The 15281-nt window shown below is 40.7% G+C and overlaps 1 protein-coding gene across 4 annotated transcripts in view; it reads left to right on the top strand.

The window, feature by feature from the left end:
- The window catches only part of LOC134533879 (protein roadkill), a 283593-nt gene that overhangs the window by 73783 nt on the left and 194529 nt on the right, over positions 1–15281 (top strand). The window contains exon 3 of one of the 4 annotated variants that reach the window (XM_063371616.1): positions 13617–13695. The exons of the other annotated variants lie outside the window; for them this stretch is intronic. The gene's annotated coding sequence lies outside the window, so the exon portion shown is untranslated. The remainder of the gene's footprint in view (positions 1–13616; positions 13696–15281) is intronic. 4 annotated transcript variants of the gene reach the window in all.

The raw sequence follows: 15281 nt of genomic DNA, 5'->3' as shown, positions 1-15281 counted from the left end.
CGTGTGCGTGACGGGGCGGTGGTGACGTCAGTGGTCGTTACGAGCCGCGTGCGGGGCTCGGAGTGCTGAGAGCTGCTACTGGCGAGAACAAAAAAAAATAATTGGTTGTCCGTAAAGTCGGTTTACGGACGATAGTTTAACGTGACAACGTCATAACAAAACATTGATGAAATGATTGCATAGTTTTATGAATAAAATTGAATAATTTTTATTGAATTATCACTATTTTGTATGGATACAAAGGAGTGAAATGAAATCTACAATTTAACTGATAAATTTACTTTTATTTGCACTCATTAATTCAAATATGCATATTACTTTAACGAACAGATTATTTTAACTAAAACGTTTATACATGTTTGCTATTTAACTTATTCCAATCTGTGTTATTCTGTTAAGGATAGGACGATGATAGGAAAAGTAGGAAACGAATGGGAGTGTTTCAAGTTTAATGTGCCTCGAAAAAGTCAAATCGATGGTTGTTCCAATCGAGTGGAAGAGAGATAGATGCGGCGCAAGCGTACAATGAGCGTAACGGGACAAAGCGTAACGGGATAATGTGGGTAACGGGACAATGAGTCATCCTTTTTCGTGCGTGCACCGGCGTTCATCGATTTATTAGACTTCACGTCAAAAAAATGGCTATCTAAATTCATGGATACGTAACCAAGGAAACACTGAACGAACTTTTGTTTGAGTGTGTCAGAGAATGACGTCATAGTAAGAATTTTAATTACATTTTTAAGCTTTTTTTCTATTTAAAACCCTATATTTTTTAGACCTATATGTGATTATATTGTTTATATTTAATACTTTTTTTCTGTGGTTTATGTTATTACTAAACTTGGATTTTAAATTGGTGGATGATTCATCAGTAATTGCTGTAATTGATTAGTATGTAATTTTATGTTTGATTTCCAGCTATAACTTATACATGGTTCAGTGGAAGAGAAGGCGTACATGCCTTAACTTCGCCAAAATGAGATTGAAATAAATAAATAAAACCTACACACTTGACTTTTGGCACGTGTATTCATTTTGCTACATAGACATCCACTAAGAAATAATTTTATGAAAATCAATTCCGAAGGAGGATTGCGGTGGTGTCAAAAGAACAAAATTTTCCAATTTTTTTCCGATCACAAATCACTGGCACTTAAAAAAATGTTTATTCTCAAGTCAGTCAAATGTCTGTCAAGTTCCACAGTTCGCACTCCTCACTGGAGCTAGGCTCGACAGTGGTTCGCCCCTTACCTCGCGCCTGTCCACACACACACAGTCTTGCACCACTCAGTCGCCGCACTCTCACGATCCAGTCGAACTCCCCGTCGCGCCACACTCTGGGGTGGGGGGGAGGGGTTTGTGGTCTTCACCCTCTTCTTCGCCGATGTCGCACTTCCCTTCGCTCGGAACTCCCGCGGAGGCCGGCGTCGCTGCTCAAGTACTTGAGGCGCCCTTCTCGAACCGACGAGATCAGCTGTGACGAGTCGCGCCCGAACAGTCTTGTAGGGCGGCGTTCATTCTCGCTATTCCGCGCGGCGGCTCGCGGGATTCCCAAGGCCGTTCAATGGACAAATAAAAGCGCCGAGGCAGGACGATGCGCTGGGGCGTGTGTGTGTGTGTGTGTGTGTGTGTGTGTGTTGGGTGTGGCTGGGAGGGGGGGTTGCAGGGGGCAGCGACGACCCTTGTAATCCGGCCAGGCGCGCGTGGTATGCCTTACGTCAGTGTACGGCGCGTGACTCCAGTGGCCGTGCAGGGCTGCCAACCACAGCTCCGAACCTGGCGCGTATCGCGGTCCTGCGTTCGTAACAATATATATTTCAGAATTCCATATGCCAGAGCGGTATCGTGTTAAATCGACAGATTATCTAATGGTAACGAGAAAATAAACCATCATACTTAAATCAATTTTCGCTATTTATCAACAACGCACTGTCGTGAAACCGCTTTGATTCTTTTGTCAAGCGCGAGTCTTCATTTCGCAACGGAGAGAAGAGTGTTTCCTCGCTGCGACAACATCAGTGCAGCCTTATTCATGTTTACCACAAATTACTAATTGTAGGACAATTGTGTTCCGCCCATTTGCACTACTGATACAATAATGACATAAATCTGATTATAAGCTTTTACATGTAAGGAGCACAGTTAAATTTCAAATATTATTAATATTATTGAGGTGAAATTAAAGTGGCTGTAAATTCCCTGTCGATAGTTGTCGTTGAAGTTGTAGAAATCTCGTGTCACTTTGTATGTTCGTGTTCCGCGAGAGTGGTTTTTTTTTCAAGCAAGATTAAATATAGAATTACTAGTGTACATTAAAATAGTTTACATCACGAAAACTCTACCGGATGTTACAGCAAGTCACGAAAGTCGCTAGAAATGTCCGAAAATAACAGTAACGGTGCTGGTAGCCGCGGAATTTTTTTTCCAGCAGCCTTTTGATGGCTTGCATTTTTGTTTTCGACGCCTTACTCCAATTTATAGTCGCACATTAAGTATAACTAGTTGTATTCTGTCCACTTAGAGCATACTAAAAGTATCTCTGAAATGGTTTTGAGTTTTTTGACATGTTCCTGCGAATAGTAAATCTATATAGTGTTATGTTTTATTTTACTTATTATATGTAAAAAATTAGCCCGTGATTTAAAAATGTCGTAAGAAAATGTTTATTAAGGTTTGGTCTCAGACTTCGTATGGATTTGTTTTTCATTATTTTACATAACCTTTATTTAAGGGCTATTTCTAAAAACTGTACTCGATACTTCCTTGCATTTGTTTTTCTGACAAAAATATTTTCAACAGATATTCACTTACTGTAGTAGCACGGGTGTAAAACAGGCGTGCAAGTCTTCGTAATTATCATCACTTGCGTAACTTTTTACACCCAGGATATTACGCTAAGTTGAAAATATTTGTGGCAGAAGAACATTTTCTAGAGAGGTATCGAGCTATAATTTTAGAAATAGCCCTTGAATGAAAGTAATGACAAAAAAAAAATCAACTTTGGCGTGTGATACCGAGACTGGAAAAGTCTCGAAATCGGTTCACCAGATGTTTGCAGACATCTTGTACTATGTTGTGTACGGTTAGTAAACAGACCCACGTGACTTGGTTTACGTCAGCTGGTGGCGGGTCGCAAGACGACGGATGACCTCTCTCGCTTGAAGACGAGCATCGGGCTACGTCGCATGTTCCAGTCTTGGGTAGCGCGCGCCGCGCCGGCTGCACCTGCGACGGGGCGGGTAGGCAACCCGGCGAGCGGGCTCGTCGTGCAGGAAGGAAGCGGGCGCGCCTTATCGGTGGGGGACAAACAATGACGAGGTCAACCCCTCCCCAATCCCCCCCCCCCTTCTACCTACTCTCGTGCCGCTGGTACAACACTGGCATATTCACTCCTCCTCTTCCCCCTCTCCTTCTTCCTAGGTCGCATCACCATACTTCCCGTGACCTGCTCCGGGGCTGCTTGGTCCAGATACTCTCTCGTAACTGGGACGGGCGTCTCCAGTCTGGCCAACCCGAGAGGAGAATGAAGGATCGGTTATTTGGGTTACGCTCGCCAACTTTACAGCGTTGTTGTTTCAGACCGGGGTTTTGTCTGGGGGATTTTTTTTATGTTTATTTTGTTATCTCTAGTTGGGAGTCCGCTAATGAGGATGTGGTTACAGCGGTATTCCGTATGTATTCAGGGCGTACCGCGTCAGGGAAAACTTGTACTACCTAGAATTATCAGGGAATTTAGAATTCCTGATAGTCATAGAAATAATGTTAGGACATGTAATTTAAATGAAATGGTTTGACAAATCCCATTCATGTATTGCTAATCTATTAACTGTTTGATGCATATTGTATTTTTGGTTCAGGATTTCATTTTTGTCACGTGGTATAAAACATAAATTTGTGCATGATTATCAGTTTTTTTTTGTTACTGCGTCAATACTTTGGTTACGGTCTTGAAGAATCCGCGAGTACCTTGTGACTATGGCAGTGTTAGAGGAAGTAGAGAAAAAATTGATACTGGTTGTTTTCCATGAAATGTTACATGCTTTTATCAGTGAAAAAATTAGAAAAGACCCGGAGAATACAGGGAAAAAAATAAGGGATGTCGTTTTTCTAAGGTTATTTTCTGGACACTCATTGCAACCGATTACTTATCCTATTGCAATTGTTGCTAGTCATGTACAGCGTGCGGTTTCGAATCGAAGAAGCCTCCTGGCTAGAGGCTGCTGTTAACAGTGCGTCGAGAGAAACAAGATCCAACGGAGAACTAGCGTCGACACAAGCACGCGGTGAAACGCACGTGCGCCTGTTCTCAGAAGCCCTGCGCTGGCAGCAACCTTAGCATCGTTCAAAATTTGGGATCAATGCATAAGTCACCGTAATCCTGCGCAGATCCTTAGAAATCCAGCGAACTTGAGCATGTGTGACCAGAATTCTATTCATATTTTTTGTCCAGAGTGGTGGACGCGAAGACAGCGGTAAAACAACTGTAACTGGAGAGTACAATTGTTGAATTGAAACTTCTTTGCTGAGGGTTTTGAAATTTTCGAGCGCTAAGAAAATTCCGATCGCATGAGGTGAAACCGGTAGAGGAGAGTGCGTTAGCGGCGACCTCACTCCAATCCGGCACCGAGCAAGAAGAAGCTGTAACACTGCAGAACACATAAGTCAGTTATATCTGAAGAGAGCATCTACGATATTTACAGTTTGTTTTACGCGACTTTGCACTGTATGTTCTATTTTTTTTTTGGCATTCCTGTTTAAACTATGCTGACTTCGATAATCTGGCAAGATCGCCTATTTCAGCGCGACTGCGGCCCCGTGTTTGCTGTAAGGCCGGGTTTATGAACCACGCAAGGATCGTAACTACGTAACAACGCAACACGCAACTAATTCAAGAAAATCTCAGTTGTTTATAAAGTATGCAGTTCGTAAGATATCGGTAACTCTGTAACTTATATTAATATAATACTATAGATAACACATTTTCTACCTCAGGCTTTGTTAGCTAATTCATATTCATCAATTTAACTAATCGTCAAATTGATTTAAAAGTATAAACATTATGTATATAATAAGAAACATTGTGGGATTGTAGGCATGTAATTTCTGGGACTTTAAAAGTTTTCGGAACACTTCTATTCAAATATGGCCGTCGGAAATGCAAGCCTAAACGCAATAAAGTGGAAGTAGAACAATACTTGCTTTGCGTTATTGCGCCTTGTGTTGTTTACAAGCCGTTACTTTATATTGGTTTTTGATCATTTTGTGACTCTTTCCATCCCTACTATCTCTAATATTATTATAGATGTGTTTGTCTGTCTTTCTTTCACGCAGCAACGGAGCAACGGATTGGCATGATTTTTTTTGCATATAGATAGTTTATGGGCCGGAGAGTGACAGAGGCTACATATAATTATGAAATTCCATCCCTAAGGGAGTGAAAAAAAAAGTAAATTCAGTTTTATAGTAGAAAATCGTAGGAGGTAGGACAAAGACTCACAAACCGCGAGTTTGTGTCATTTATCTATGTTCGCCACACGGCCATATAGTAAATTCTGGCAACTTCCTATCCTTTTCCTTGACGAAACCCATTCGCTTAGTGAAGCCAATGGCTGCTAGCGAACTAATGACGCTAATAACAGTTCAGTCAAGAACTCCGTCAATAGATGGCGTTGCCTTGTTTTTGTATGGCGCCGTCGTTTGATGCGTCCGACACGTCTTGCCTTCCCAAAACGGAGCTGAATATTGGCTTCCCTGTTTTGCTGATGCCGTAGCCTTGATGCACCGAGATTGTGCGATCAACGGGACTTTAAAAATTAAAAAAAACTCTTCGTTTCTCAAGTGTAGGTCCTGCATACTTGAAACTCGGCAATGATGTTCCTTATGTTGTGATGTGTTTAGCAGGGGCAACGCCGGGTAGTTTATAAGCCAGGCGTGTCGCATGTAGCGCGCGCTCTGTCGGCCCGACACCGAAGTGGCGCGGGAGGTCGCTAGGCGGGGCGACGCCAGCCGTAAATACTCCCTTATCTGCGGCGGCCGTGTAAGCTGCTTGTACGGCGCTCGTCCGCGAGCTATCTCGTCCTTCGTGCCTGTCCACGGCATGTCCCACAGCTAGGAACTACCAGCACTACAACTTCAAACTTCTCCCTCCGGCTTATTCTGATAATACTTGTTGTTTTCTCAGTACTATGATCTAAACGCATCATTAGCTTTTTTTTTTGTGCGAGAGTTTAATTAGTGAAAACGTCATAAAATCGTAGTCTTCTACGCACAGCAAAATTTTCATCCCTAACTGTGTAAACACTTCGCTTCAAATATAGAAGATTGAAACGGAAATAGGGACGCAAGAAGTTGAAAGATGTCCGATTTCTGCTCTGCTTTACGTTTTGGAGTCTTGCGTTTCTTTGTAAAAGGGTATTTGTAAAACGTCGCTATTTAACTTTTTTTTTTTCGTCTTGCGTTGCTTGCGTTTTTCAGTTTATTGCGTAGTCTATAAACCCGGCCTAATGCATGCTGTGACACACCGAATTGTTCATTTCAGTTTCTTGACAATACCAGTAATTAAGGGGTTATCCTGTAAATTTATTCCGATGGCTCTCTTGCATGTTTCTTTGGGACACAAAATTTCTCACAAAATATTTTAAATGTTATTCTTGTGTTTTAAAAGGTGACGCGAAGTACTTGCGTGAATTAGTACCTCTATTAAATTATTTTTAATAAATATTTGTTAAGGCAGTTTGAAACTAACAATAACATGCAAGAGTGCCATCAGGGCAAATTCACAGGAAATGCCTTCAGATAATATTAATGACCAGAAAATTGAGTATCCATTTAGGCGTGTGAGGCCGCGTCTTCTGGCTAACTTCATATTTTCATGTTAGTTTTTTGCATTTTAATTCAGTTTTTTTTTATCTAGGATAACTTCTTCAGATGTTACACCATGTAAGGATTGCATTTTGTTTGTGTAACAAATTTTGTTGACACATATATGCCTAATGTTATCAAATATAATGTAAAAGGCTTGACAAATTTGTAATTTAAAGTTTCTACCTAATTAATTACGTCGTAGTCGCTACCTTTTAATTATCGTGAATTTCCAAAGTTGGAAATGTCTGGAAAAACACCTTTAAGTTCCGTTTTGAAAAACAACTTTAAAAATTTTAAAAAGCAAAAAACTAATAATCCAACATGGCGGGGTGTGTTCGTGTTATTGAGGCGGGATGATAAGTGCGACGCCCGCTGGTGCTTCTAGCATGATATCGCCTCTAAGGGCATGGCTGTGGCCTGGCGTGCAGTCTTTTCTTCGTGCATTTTAAGATTAGTAAAACATATTTATGTTCTCCAATATTACAAAATGATTCATTAAATATTTTCTCATTTTCCATGCAACAAAAATATTACGAAAAATTTTAACTCAATGTATCCAGCATTGAATAGATTACAATTCAGTATTGAATATCTTAAAACGGATTTAATATTATATGCCAACTAAGATAGTTTAATTTTTTTACATTCAAACAATAGTTTTCATCCCTAATAACGCGTCGAATAAAAATTTTCTTTGCACCAAGGTTTTAAGATAATATTAAGATGGTTTAAAATAATTTAAACGAATTTAATACTAAGAAAGTTTTGAAGTTTTTTTTAATTTCAACACATGTTTTTACCGTAGTAATTATTTTTTCATCAAAAATTGTTTCAGCCAAAGTTTTAGATTTAGTTTAGGATTCATACAATAAATTACTTTATAACGGATATGATAGTATATATATTTTAAAAAGTAATGACTATTTTTACCTTCAAACCTTGTTATTTCCACCCCTTGCAGTAATGGTTGCGTAAACAAACGTTTATTTTAACAATAGTTTTAGTCAATATTTAGACAGTTAAACAGAAATAAGAATGGATTCGATAGTGTACCGGGCAGGGAAGTTTTATTTACCTATTTTCCCATTTCAACCCCAGGTTTTTCAACCCCTTGCAATAATGGAGTCTTTTCAAAATATGTTTCAGACAAAAGTTTTAGATAGAAATTATAGGATTAATACAAAATTTTCATGAATTCTATGTTGTGAATATTAAGGGAGTTATGATTTGTTTTTTGTCCTTTAACCCTTGTATTTTCAACCTTTTGCAGTTGTGGTTGGTCGTGTCAAAATCCTATATAAAAAAAGAATTTGGTATTACTCCTACGAGTTATAATACGTTCGAACGGATGTGATATTTTCCATATCGTGGGCGTTACAGCGATTTTTCTGTTTTTCAAAAAACCCTTTTGGTCGGATATTGCCCATTAAAGAACTCGACCGAGATTTTCCACTACTAGATTTTATGTATCAGTTTGGAAGTGATGTGTGAAGAATTGCGGTTATCGTGTCCCCAATATTGTGATAACACACACACATTTTTTAGTTGACGATGGTTTTGGGGTATACGGACCATGAAACGGAAAACAATATAAAAGTTTTCCGGAAGTCGCTCCATGATAACAACTACAATAGGTAGTCTTTTAAATCTACCAAAAAAAAAAAAAAAAAAAACGGCGTTTACATCTGTTCCCGTGCATGCTTGTTACGTGGCTGAATCGTCGTGAGCGAGCTTGGCAACGACCTCCGCCGGTCATATTAGCGCCGCTGAGGTCGTCCGTACGTAATGCAACGTAATCAAGGACCTCCCGTCGCCCCCCCCCCCCTCCCCTTCACCCTGTCAGAACTCATCGCGCTCCGAGGACACGTCAGTAGCCCGGCTTTCATGTGTAAGCGGCTCCACTTCGTTGTCTCCCAAGGCATTCTCATATGAAGGACAGTGCATTAAGGTCGATTAGCCCTCGCCATCTTGTATTATTGTCCGGTACTGGCACTGAAGCTCTGGAGCGATATCTGACGTCACGGCTGCCATTTTTGGTGCCAGATTTAATCGAAATTCTTAAAATATGACTCAAAAATTCTAAAAGAAAAAATAAATTCGATTTCGAGGGAAAAAATTCTCGTGCAGGTTCTTGCGATCACTTAAGGGACTTGCAATACACCTTTATCTTCAGTTTCCGCTACATAGTGTCATGTTTACAGTTCAAAACTCGTAGTTGCCCTAATGTTCGTGACGAGAAGACTGCGATCCAATCCAAAGCCTTGTGCTTAGAGACGATACCGCACTGGTAGTACCAGCTAGCGTCACACTTATCATCCCGTCTCACAAGCCCCTTTATGAATCTCAGTCTGTAACAAGGGTTAAAACCATCTAACATAGGTGCTAAAAATTGATAAACATAGATCAAGATATAATTAATTTATATATATACTAAGAGGATAATACTCTGTTATCTTGGATTCGCCAGTGTTTTTTTTTTGCTCTAATGGTTATTTTTAGGCAAAGCAAACATAAAACAATTTAATCTTATCTATATGGTTATAATCTGTCGTTGATTAACTAACTTCAGGAGGTAACCTTCAGGGATGACGTGGGTGACAGAAGCTCATGTAAGATTTACAGTAGGACACGAATTATTAACTTCAAGAAGTGTTCAAAGATAGAGCCTGTGGTTTGTGGAGACAAAAAAAATAATACTAAATCTGCAGTTGCTGCTAATATTTTAAAAATTCAAGTCGGCGGGTTGTGATACCTCTTAAGGGGCCCGCCTACCTGGTCACACAGACGGTGCGCAGAGCTTCAGGAAAAACAACGCGATTTCATAACTACTCAAGATATCCGAGTGGGGTATGTTTACGAAAAGCATTTAAGAGTTCGCTGAGGCCCGAAAAGTACTTTTAATTTTGGATCATGTTTTTAAACTGTATTTCTAGAAGCGTTAAAATGGCTGAAACGCATGTTTTCAGAGTAATTTTTAGGTGTAAAACAAGTGGTACAGATTTTTGAAAGCACTTAAGGGGCTTGCATTACACCTTTATCTTCATTTCCCCGTAATATAAAAATACGGTCACCGCACAAATTTCACAGTTATCAATTGACGACGAGAAGACTGCGCGCCAGTTCAGAGCCTTGAGCTTAGAGGCGATACCGCGCTAGAAATACCATCGAGCGTCGCGCTTATCATCCCGCCTCACTAACACACATACACCCCTGACGAGGCGGGCCCCTTAAGGAGACTAGTATCACTTAAGGGGCCCGCCTAGCCATGGGTGTATTTGTGTTAACGGATGTGGGATGATAAGTGTGACGTTCGCGGTAGCTTCTAGCGCAGTAGTATCGCCTCTAAGCGCAAGGCTCTGCACTGGCGCGCAGTCTTCTCGTCGCGTACAGGGAGACCACGAATTTTGAGCTGTAACCATAACAGTATGTAGCGGGAAATGAAGATAAAGGTGTAATGCAAGTCCCTTGATTAGTTTCAAGAATCTGTACTAGACGGGCGTTTCATGTCTAAATATTATTCTGAAGGAAAAAACACTCATAAAAATACAGTTTTTTTTGTAACAATACTGAAACATAACTATTCATCTGCTCTTATTGGATTCTAAAATACTTTTCGTAAACAGGCCCCGCTCGTACATGTTGCTGTTGACAAATCTCGTGGTTTCTCCTGAAGCTCTGCACACCGTATGTGTGTCCAGATGGGTGCAGCCCTTACAAGGAATAAGAACTTACTCATAGACATTATCCATCACACACACTGTTTGCAAATGAAAACCGCAAACATTGTCGCCAGGAGCGTGGGATGGAAGTGTCGCAGTCCTACCCGGCCTTGACCTGTTGCCTGCCCCTCTCCTCTTCAAACTCCTATTTTCGCTCCCCGCCTCCTTGTTGACTTCCACGGTGTGTGTTTTAACTCTCGACTCGGCTGCTGAAGCCGCTGATGAAGGTTGGCCCCCCCCAAGGCTTCAGTGGGCGGCCTGGTTTCCTCTCTGCCTTCAACCGCCACGTTCTTTGTGAAGGAATATTTAGGAAATGGTGAAGAGGCGCGGTGGCCTCCCGCCAAGGCTAACCGGGTTTCGATTCCCGACGGGGGTCGAACCCGAATTTTCTAAAGTGGGAAACGTGGTGGACGTTGCCGTGGCATGCGGGTTTTCTCGGGGTGTTCCCGTTTCCCCTCACCAATTCATATCCCATCTCATCTCACCTAACCCATTCTCAAGGCTGGCCGGAACGACAGGTCTGTTCCTCAGGTAGACCCTGCCTCAGGCGGGAAACTACATGTCGATTATCTCTTTCAGCTGTGAAAGTGACCTGTGTAGCTATTGAAAAACATAAAAAGAACTACTAGTGAGTGACGCTGATAACAATAGTATGGCAATATTACTTGTGACATTTTGCAAGTTACAAACAGCGTGTAGAATATATCTGACTCAATAATTAACAACAAAAAAAATAGTATCATATGCTCATGTAGTGTATAGCACTAAAATGATAGTAATGATGTTAAAATTTAAAAAAAAAAAATCAACCTTGCGCGTAAGACCGAGCCTTGAGAGATCCGCCTGCTTGATATGAAATCGCGCTGTAGGGTTTTTGGAGTAGTGTGAGTTTTTAAGACATTTGGTGTTTATGATCTATACTTATATGTATTTGAAAATCCACGCAGTGGTAAAAATTTATAATTCTCACACTGCTGTATCATCAGACCTTCCCGCTAAATCACTGTTAGAAATTACAGTAAATTTACGTACTTTTTAACGAAGAATATAACTTAAATAAACGAAGATTTGTTCATAAATTCAAATAACTGAATCTTCGTAGAAACTACGCCGAGTTTTTACCTCACCGTTGTCTATTTCGTTCTAAACGTTCTTGCTGTAGAAGGAACAAGTTTTTAAATGTTTTGCTAATATACCAAGAATATTCTTTTGGATTCTTGTTCAAAGTAAGTGAACTCAATGTCCGTAAATTTAGGAAGATCCCTGTGCGATTTGTCACCAGTGTTCTTCGTAGATTGAAGGTGACAAAATTGTTAACAGTACATGCACGAACCCACCTGAGGCGTGTGCTTCGAGCTTTGGTAGCACTTTCGAACGATACAATCACCTGGTCACCGCCTGATGGTTTCGTGGGTCCCGCGCAGCACGCCGAGAATAACTGCTTGCCGACCGCCCTGCGCGTGCAGGCCATCAGGGTAACAGCTACCTACTGAGAGTCATACCCCGCAGCTGCAGCTGATCAGGAAACACTCGCCTTTTCAGACAAGAGGGCTGCCAACACACTCAGTGGGAGACTGCTGCCCTAGATGATGGCGACTGCAATGCCGATCGAAACATCGGTGAACGCTTTTACTTTTGACGCTGCTAGACCCCACTAGCCAAGAAATAACATCTGGGCTCTTTAGCTTTGTGGTTTCTGGCCAAATAAAAATATATGTTAAGTGCGGGCTCCTTCAAGCCAGGCGCTCAGCCCAGCCTCCTGTTTGCAGCCACCGCTGCATTATCTACCACAGTTTAAGTTAGGCAACCACAGAGTTGTCAGACCCAAGGAAATTATGTTTACTTTATTTGCCGTCGTAGGCCTGGGTTTATTTTAAAGGCCACCCGGTTTGCACTCGTTGGTAATAGCTGTTTCTACTGGTTCTAAAAAAAAAATCCCAGTATAAGACCTAGTCTTATCACTGAACCTTGTCATTAGATAATTCGGTACCGGCTGTTATTTATAATACGGGGAGTTTGGGATTGTGCACAGACAATCCCGGGATAATCCCGGAATTTGGGAAGGAAAGTAAAACATACAAAAAGTGTGTAGAAATAAGTTTTTTCGTTGTAATTTTACTTACAAATTTATTATATGTCCTTATACAATAATCATTTATGAGTAATCAGATTTAATTCACACAATCACATAAACTAAACAAACCAACAAATTGAAAAATTGAAATAAAAATAGAAATAGAGGTATAATCTTGGAAAACGAGAGAGGAAAAACATTTTGCACTTTTTTTTTAAATCGAACTTCATACCATAACAAATAAGAAACCCTGAACCGCAAGAAAATATTGTCTGTCTACTATTAACTCTTGTGAACTATAATACATTGACTTCCAAATTTAGTTTGTAACCATGTTAGGTAATTTATGCTAACTAACCAAAAAATGCAATGCAAAGCGCAGCTTTTTAGACACCTTTTCACTCCTAACTACACGACTCTTACAACTCACAACTTCTCTGTTTACCTTTCCAAACGTGACTAAAATCAGCCGTTAAAACAATATAGCGGACAAGAAAGTCAAAGTGGCAAGTGACAGATTAAAATGAGTGCGTTTCGTTCGGAAAATTTTCATTTTATGATGTATGTTTCTTACCATTTTTTTTTGTCAATCCCGAAAATCCCGGGTTCAGGAAAATTTAAAGCCAGAATATTTTGGGTATCCCGGCATCGAATCCATTACTTGCTGTTGTACACATGCACTCATGTCCGGCAGTCGGATTTAGGAACAGCGTAATCTAAAGATGCCAAGTCAAGGTTGTACCTCAATACTCTACATCGCGTATTGAGACTTGGTACGATGACCCTCAGTGACACCAAGAGTAATTAACCTGATGGTAAAGAGCTACAAGAATTTTGTAATGCTAACCTAGAAAGTAATTGAAAGAAAGGGGGAAGATGTGCTCTGACAAACTCCCAGTGCAGGAGCTGACGCCAAGCCTAATGCGAGTGTGTGTTGTGCCCGAACACGATTGCAGACGCTGCCGCAAGAGCGCGCGGGGGCGGCGCCCGGGAGACAGGCGGCCGACGACCATGTGAGCTGGGGGAGCTCTCCGAGTAAGTAGCCGGGGGAGGAGCCCGCATGGCTGGTGGCGGTGGTGTCGGCGGTCTTACCCGCAGGTGGTCGTCTTCAGGTTGTGGGGCACTCGCTCAAGTTGACACCCGTGGACTGCGCGTAGTTCTGTAACATCCCTCCCCTAGCCTCTGGTCATTGCCGAAGCTCAGATACTTTCCCGATCCAAAAGAGGGAGTGATCTCTAGCAGTTATGTTTAATCTATATAGCTCTGGATTGTATAAAACGAACTGGAAATTTCTCCCACCCTACCATGGTAGGGGCGCATACAGTGGCGGATCCAGGATTTTGGTTTGGGAGGGGCTTGACCCAGCTGAAGCTAGGCTTTATCAAGGCAAACACTAAAACAATAGTGGACCCAGATGCTTTTGGAGGGGGCTTGAGCCCCTTAGCCCCCCCCCCTCTGGATCCGCTACTGGGCGCATATGTGGGAGGGGAACGTGAGAATGCCGGCCGTAGGTCGGAACAATCTGTAAAATCCCTCGTGAAAAAAAAATTATATATTACAGAAAGGACCCTGTTCAGGAATCTTAAGTCTATAACAAGGTGTCAAAAGCAATTTACAATATTACTTATGCTTTGCCAAGATGGAAATGTGGTTAAGCATAGCTCATAGTTTAACTTATAGCAGTTATTAATACATATACATATAGTGAGTCTAAACTCTAATGTCTTGGATATTTATCAACTATTTCTTCCGTTTAACGTCGCCCTTGTTTGCTCACTACAGCCCATGTTTGGAATTTTTATCGTAAACGAATGTAAATAATCCTGTGTTCAGTCGGAATTAATTTCAGTCTATGATTGGTTTTTTCCCGTAGGATTTATCTCGTCATTTATTCAGTTAAGAAAACATTCGGAGTTATGGATTTTGTAGTGTCCAAAATTTCAGTGGAGTTCTCATGAGAGATTCGCCTAGACTACGTAGATATTGTGCTCTTTCCGACCCGCTTTCACTAATATGTAACTAAGTTACCTTGCCTAACACACTAATCCATATGTTATCTAAGTAAGGGAATCGTGCCTTTATACTTACAATTAAAAAACTAAGAAACTTTATTACTTATGCTTTTTTTGCTTGAAAAAACAAGGAAGCACAAGAGGTCTAATAACCTAGCAGCCTTCAAACACAGCCTGAAGAAACATGTGGAACACATGCCCAGCATGATCACTTCGCGGCTTACCTACTGTAAGAATGTATGCGTGAATAAGTGGGAGAGTGGTATTAATGTAATACTACATCATATTCAGCAGGTGTATCTGCCAATTTCGTGTTGAATACAAATTAGTGTTCTGTTTGTCTTTTATATTTGTATATTAGTTTACATTCAAGTTTTTTTTATATCAATATTATATTTCTATGTTTTAAAATGTTACTTTTAATATGTAATGTTAATGTAGAGAAATGTATATGTTTAATGTGGTTAACTGTAAGAAAAGGCGTATCGCCTTAACTTAACAACCAATAACGTCGAAAAATAAAATAAACAGAATTTCCTAAGTTTTTTAGTTTGTTGCTGAGCATCTCAAATAGGACCAGGATCCAAATTTTTATCTTAAGTCATTTTA

Source organism: Bacillus rossius, chromosome 7 (genome assembly GCF_032445375.1).
Source record: "Bacillus rossius redtenbacheri isolate Brsri chromosome 7, Brsri_v3, whole genome shotgun sequence".
NCBI lineage: Eukaryota > Metazoa > Arthropoda > Insecta > Phasmatodea > Bacillidae > Bacillus > Bacillus rossius.
The sequence above is the reverse complement of the archived record's forward strand: the minus strand, read 5'-3'. Positions and strand labels throughout refer to the sequence as shown.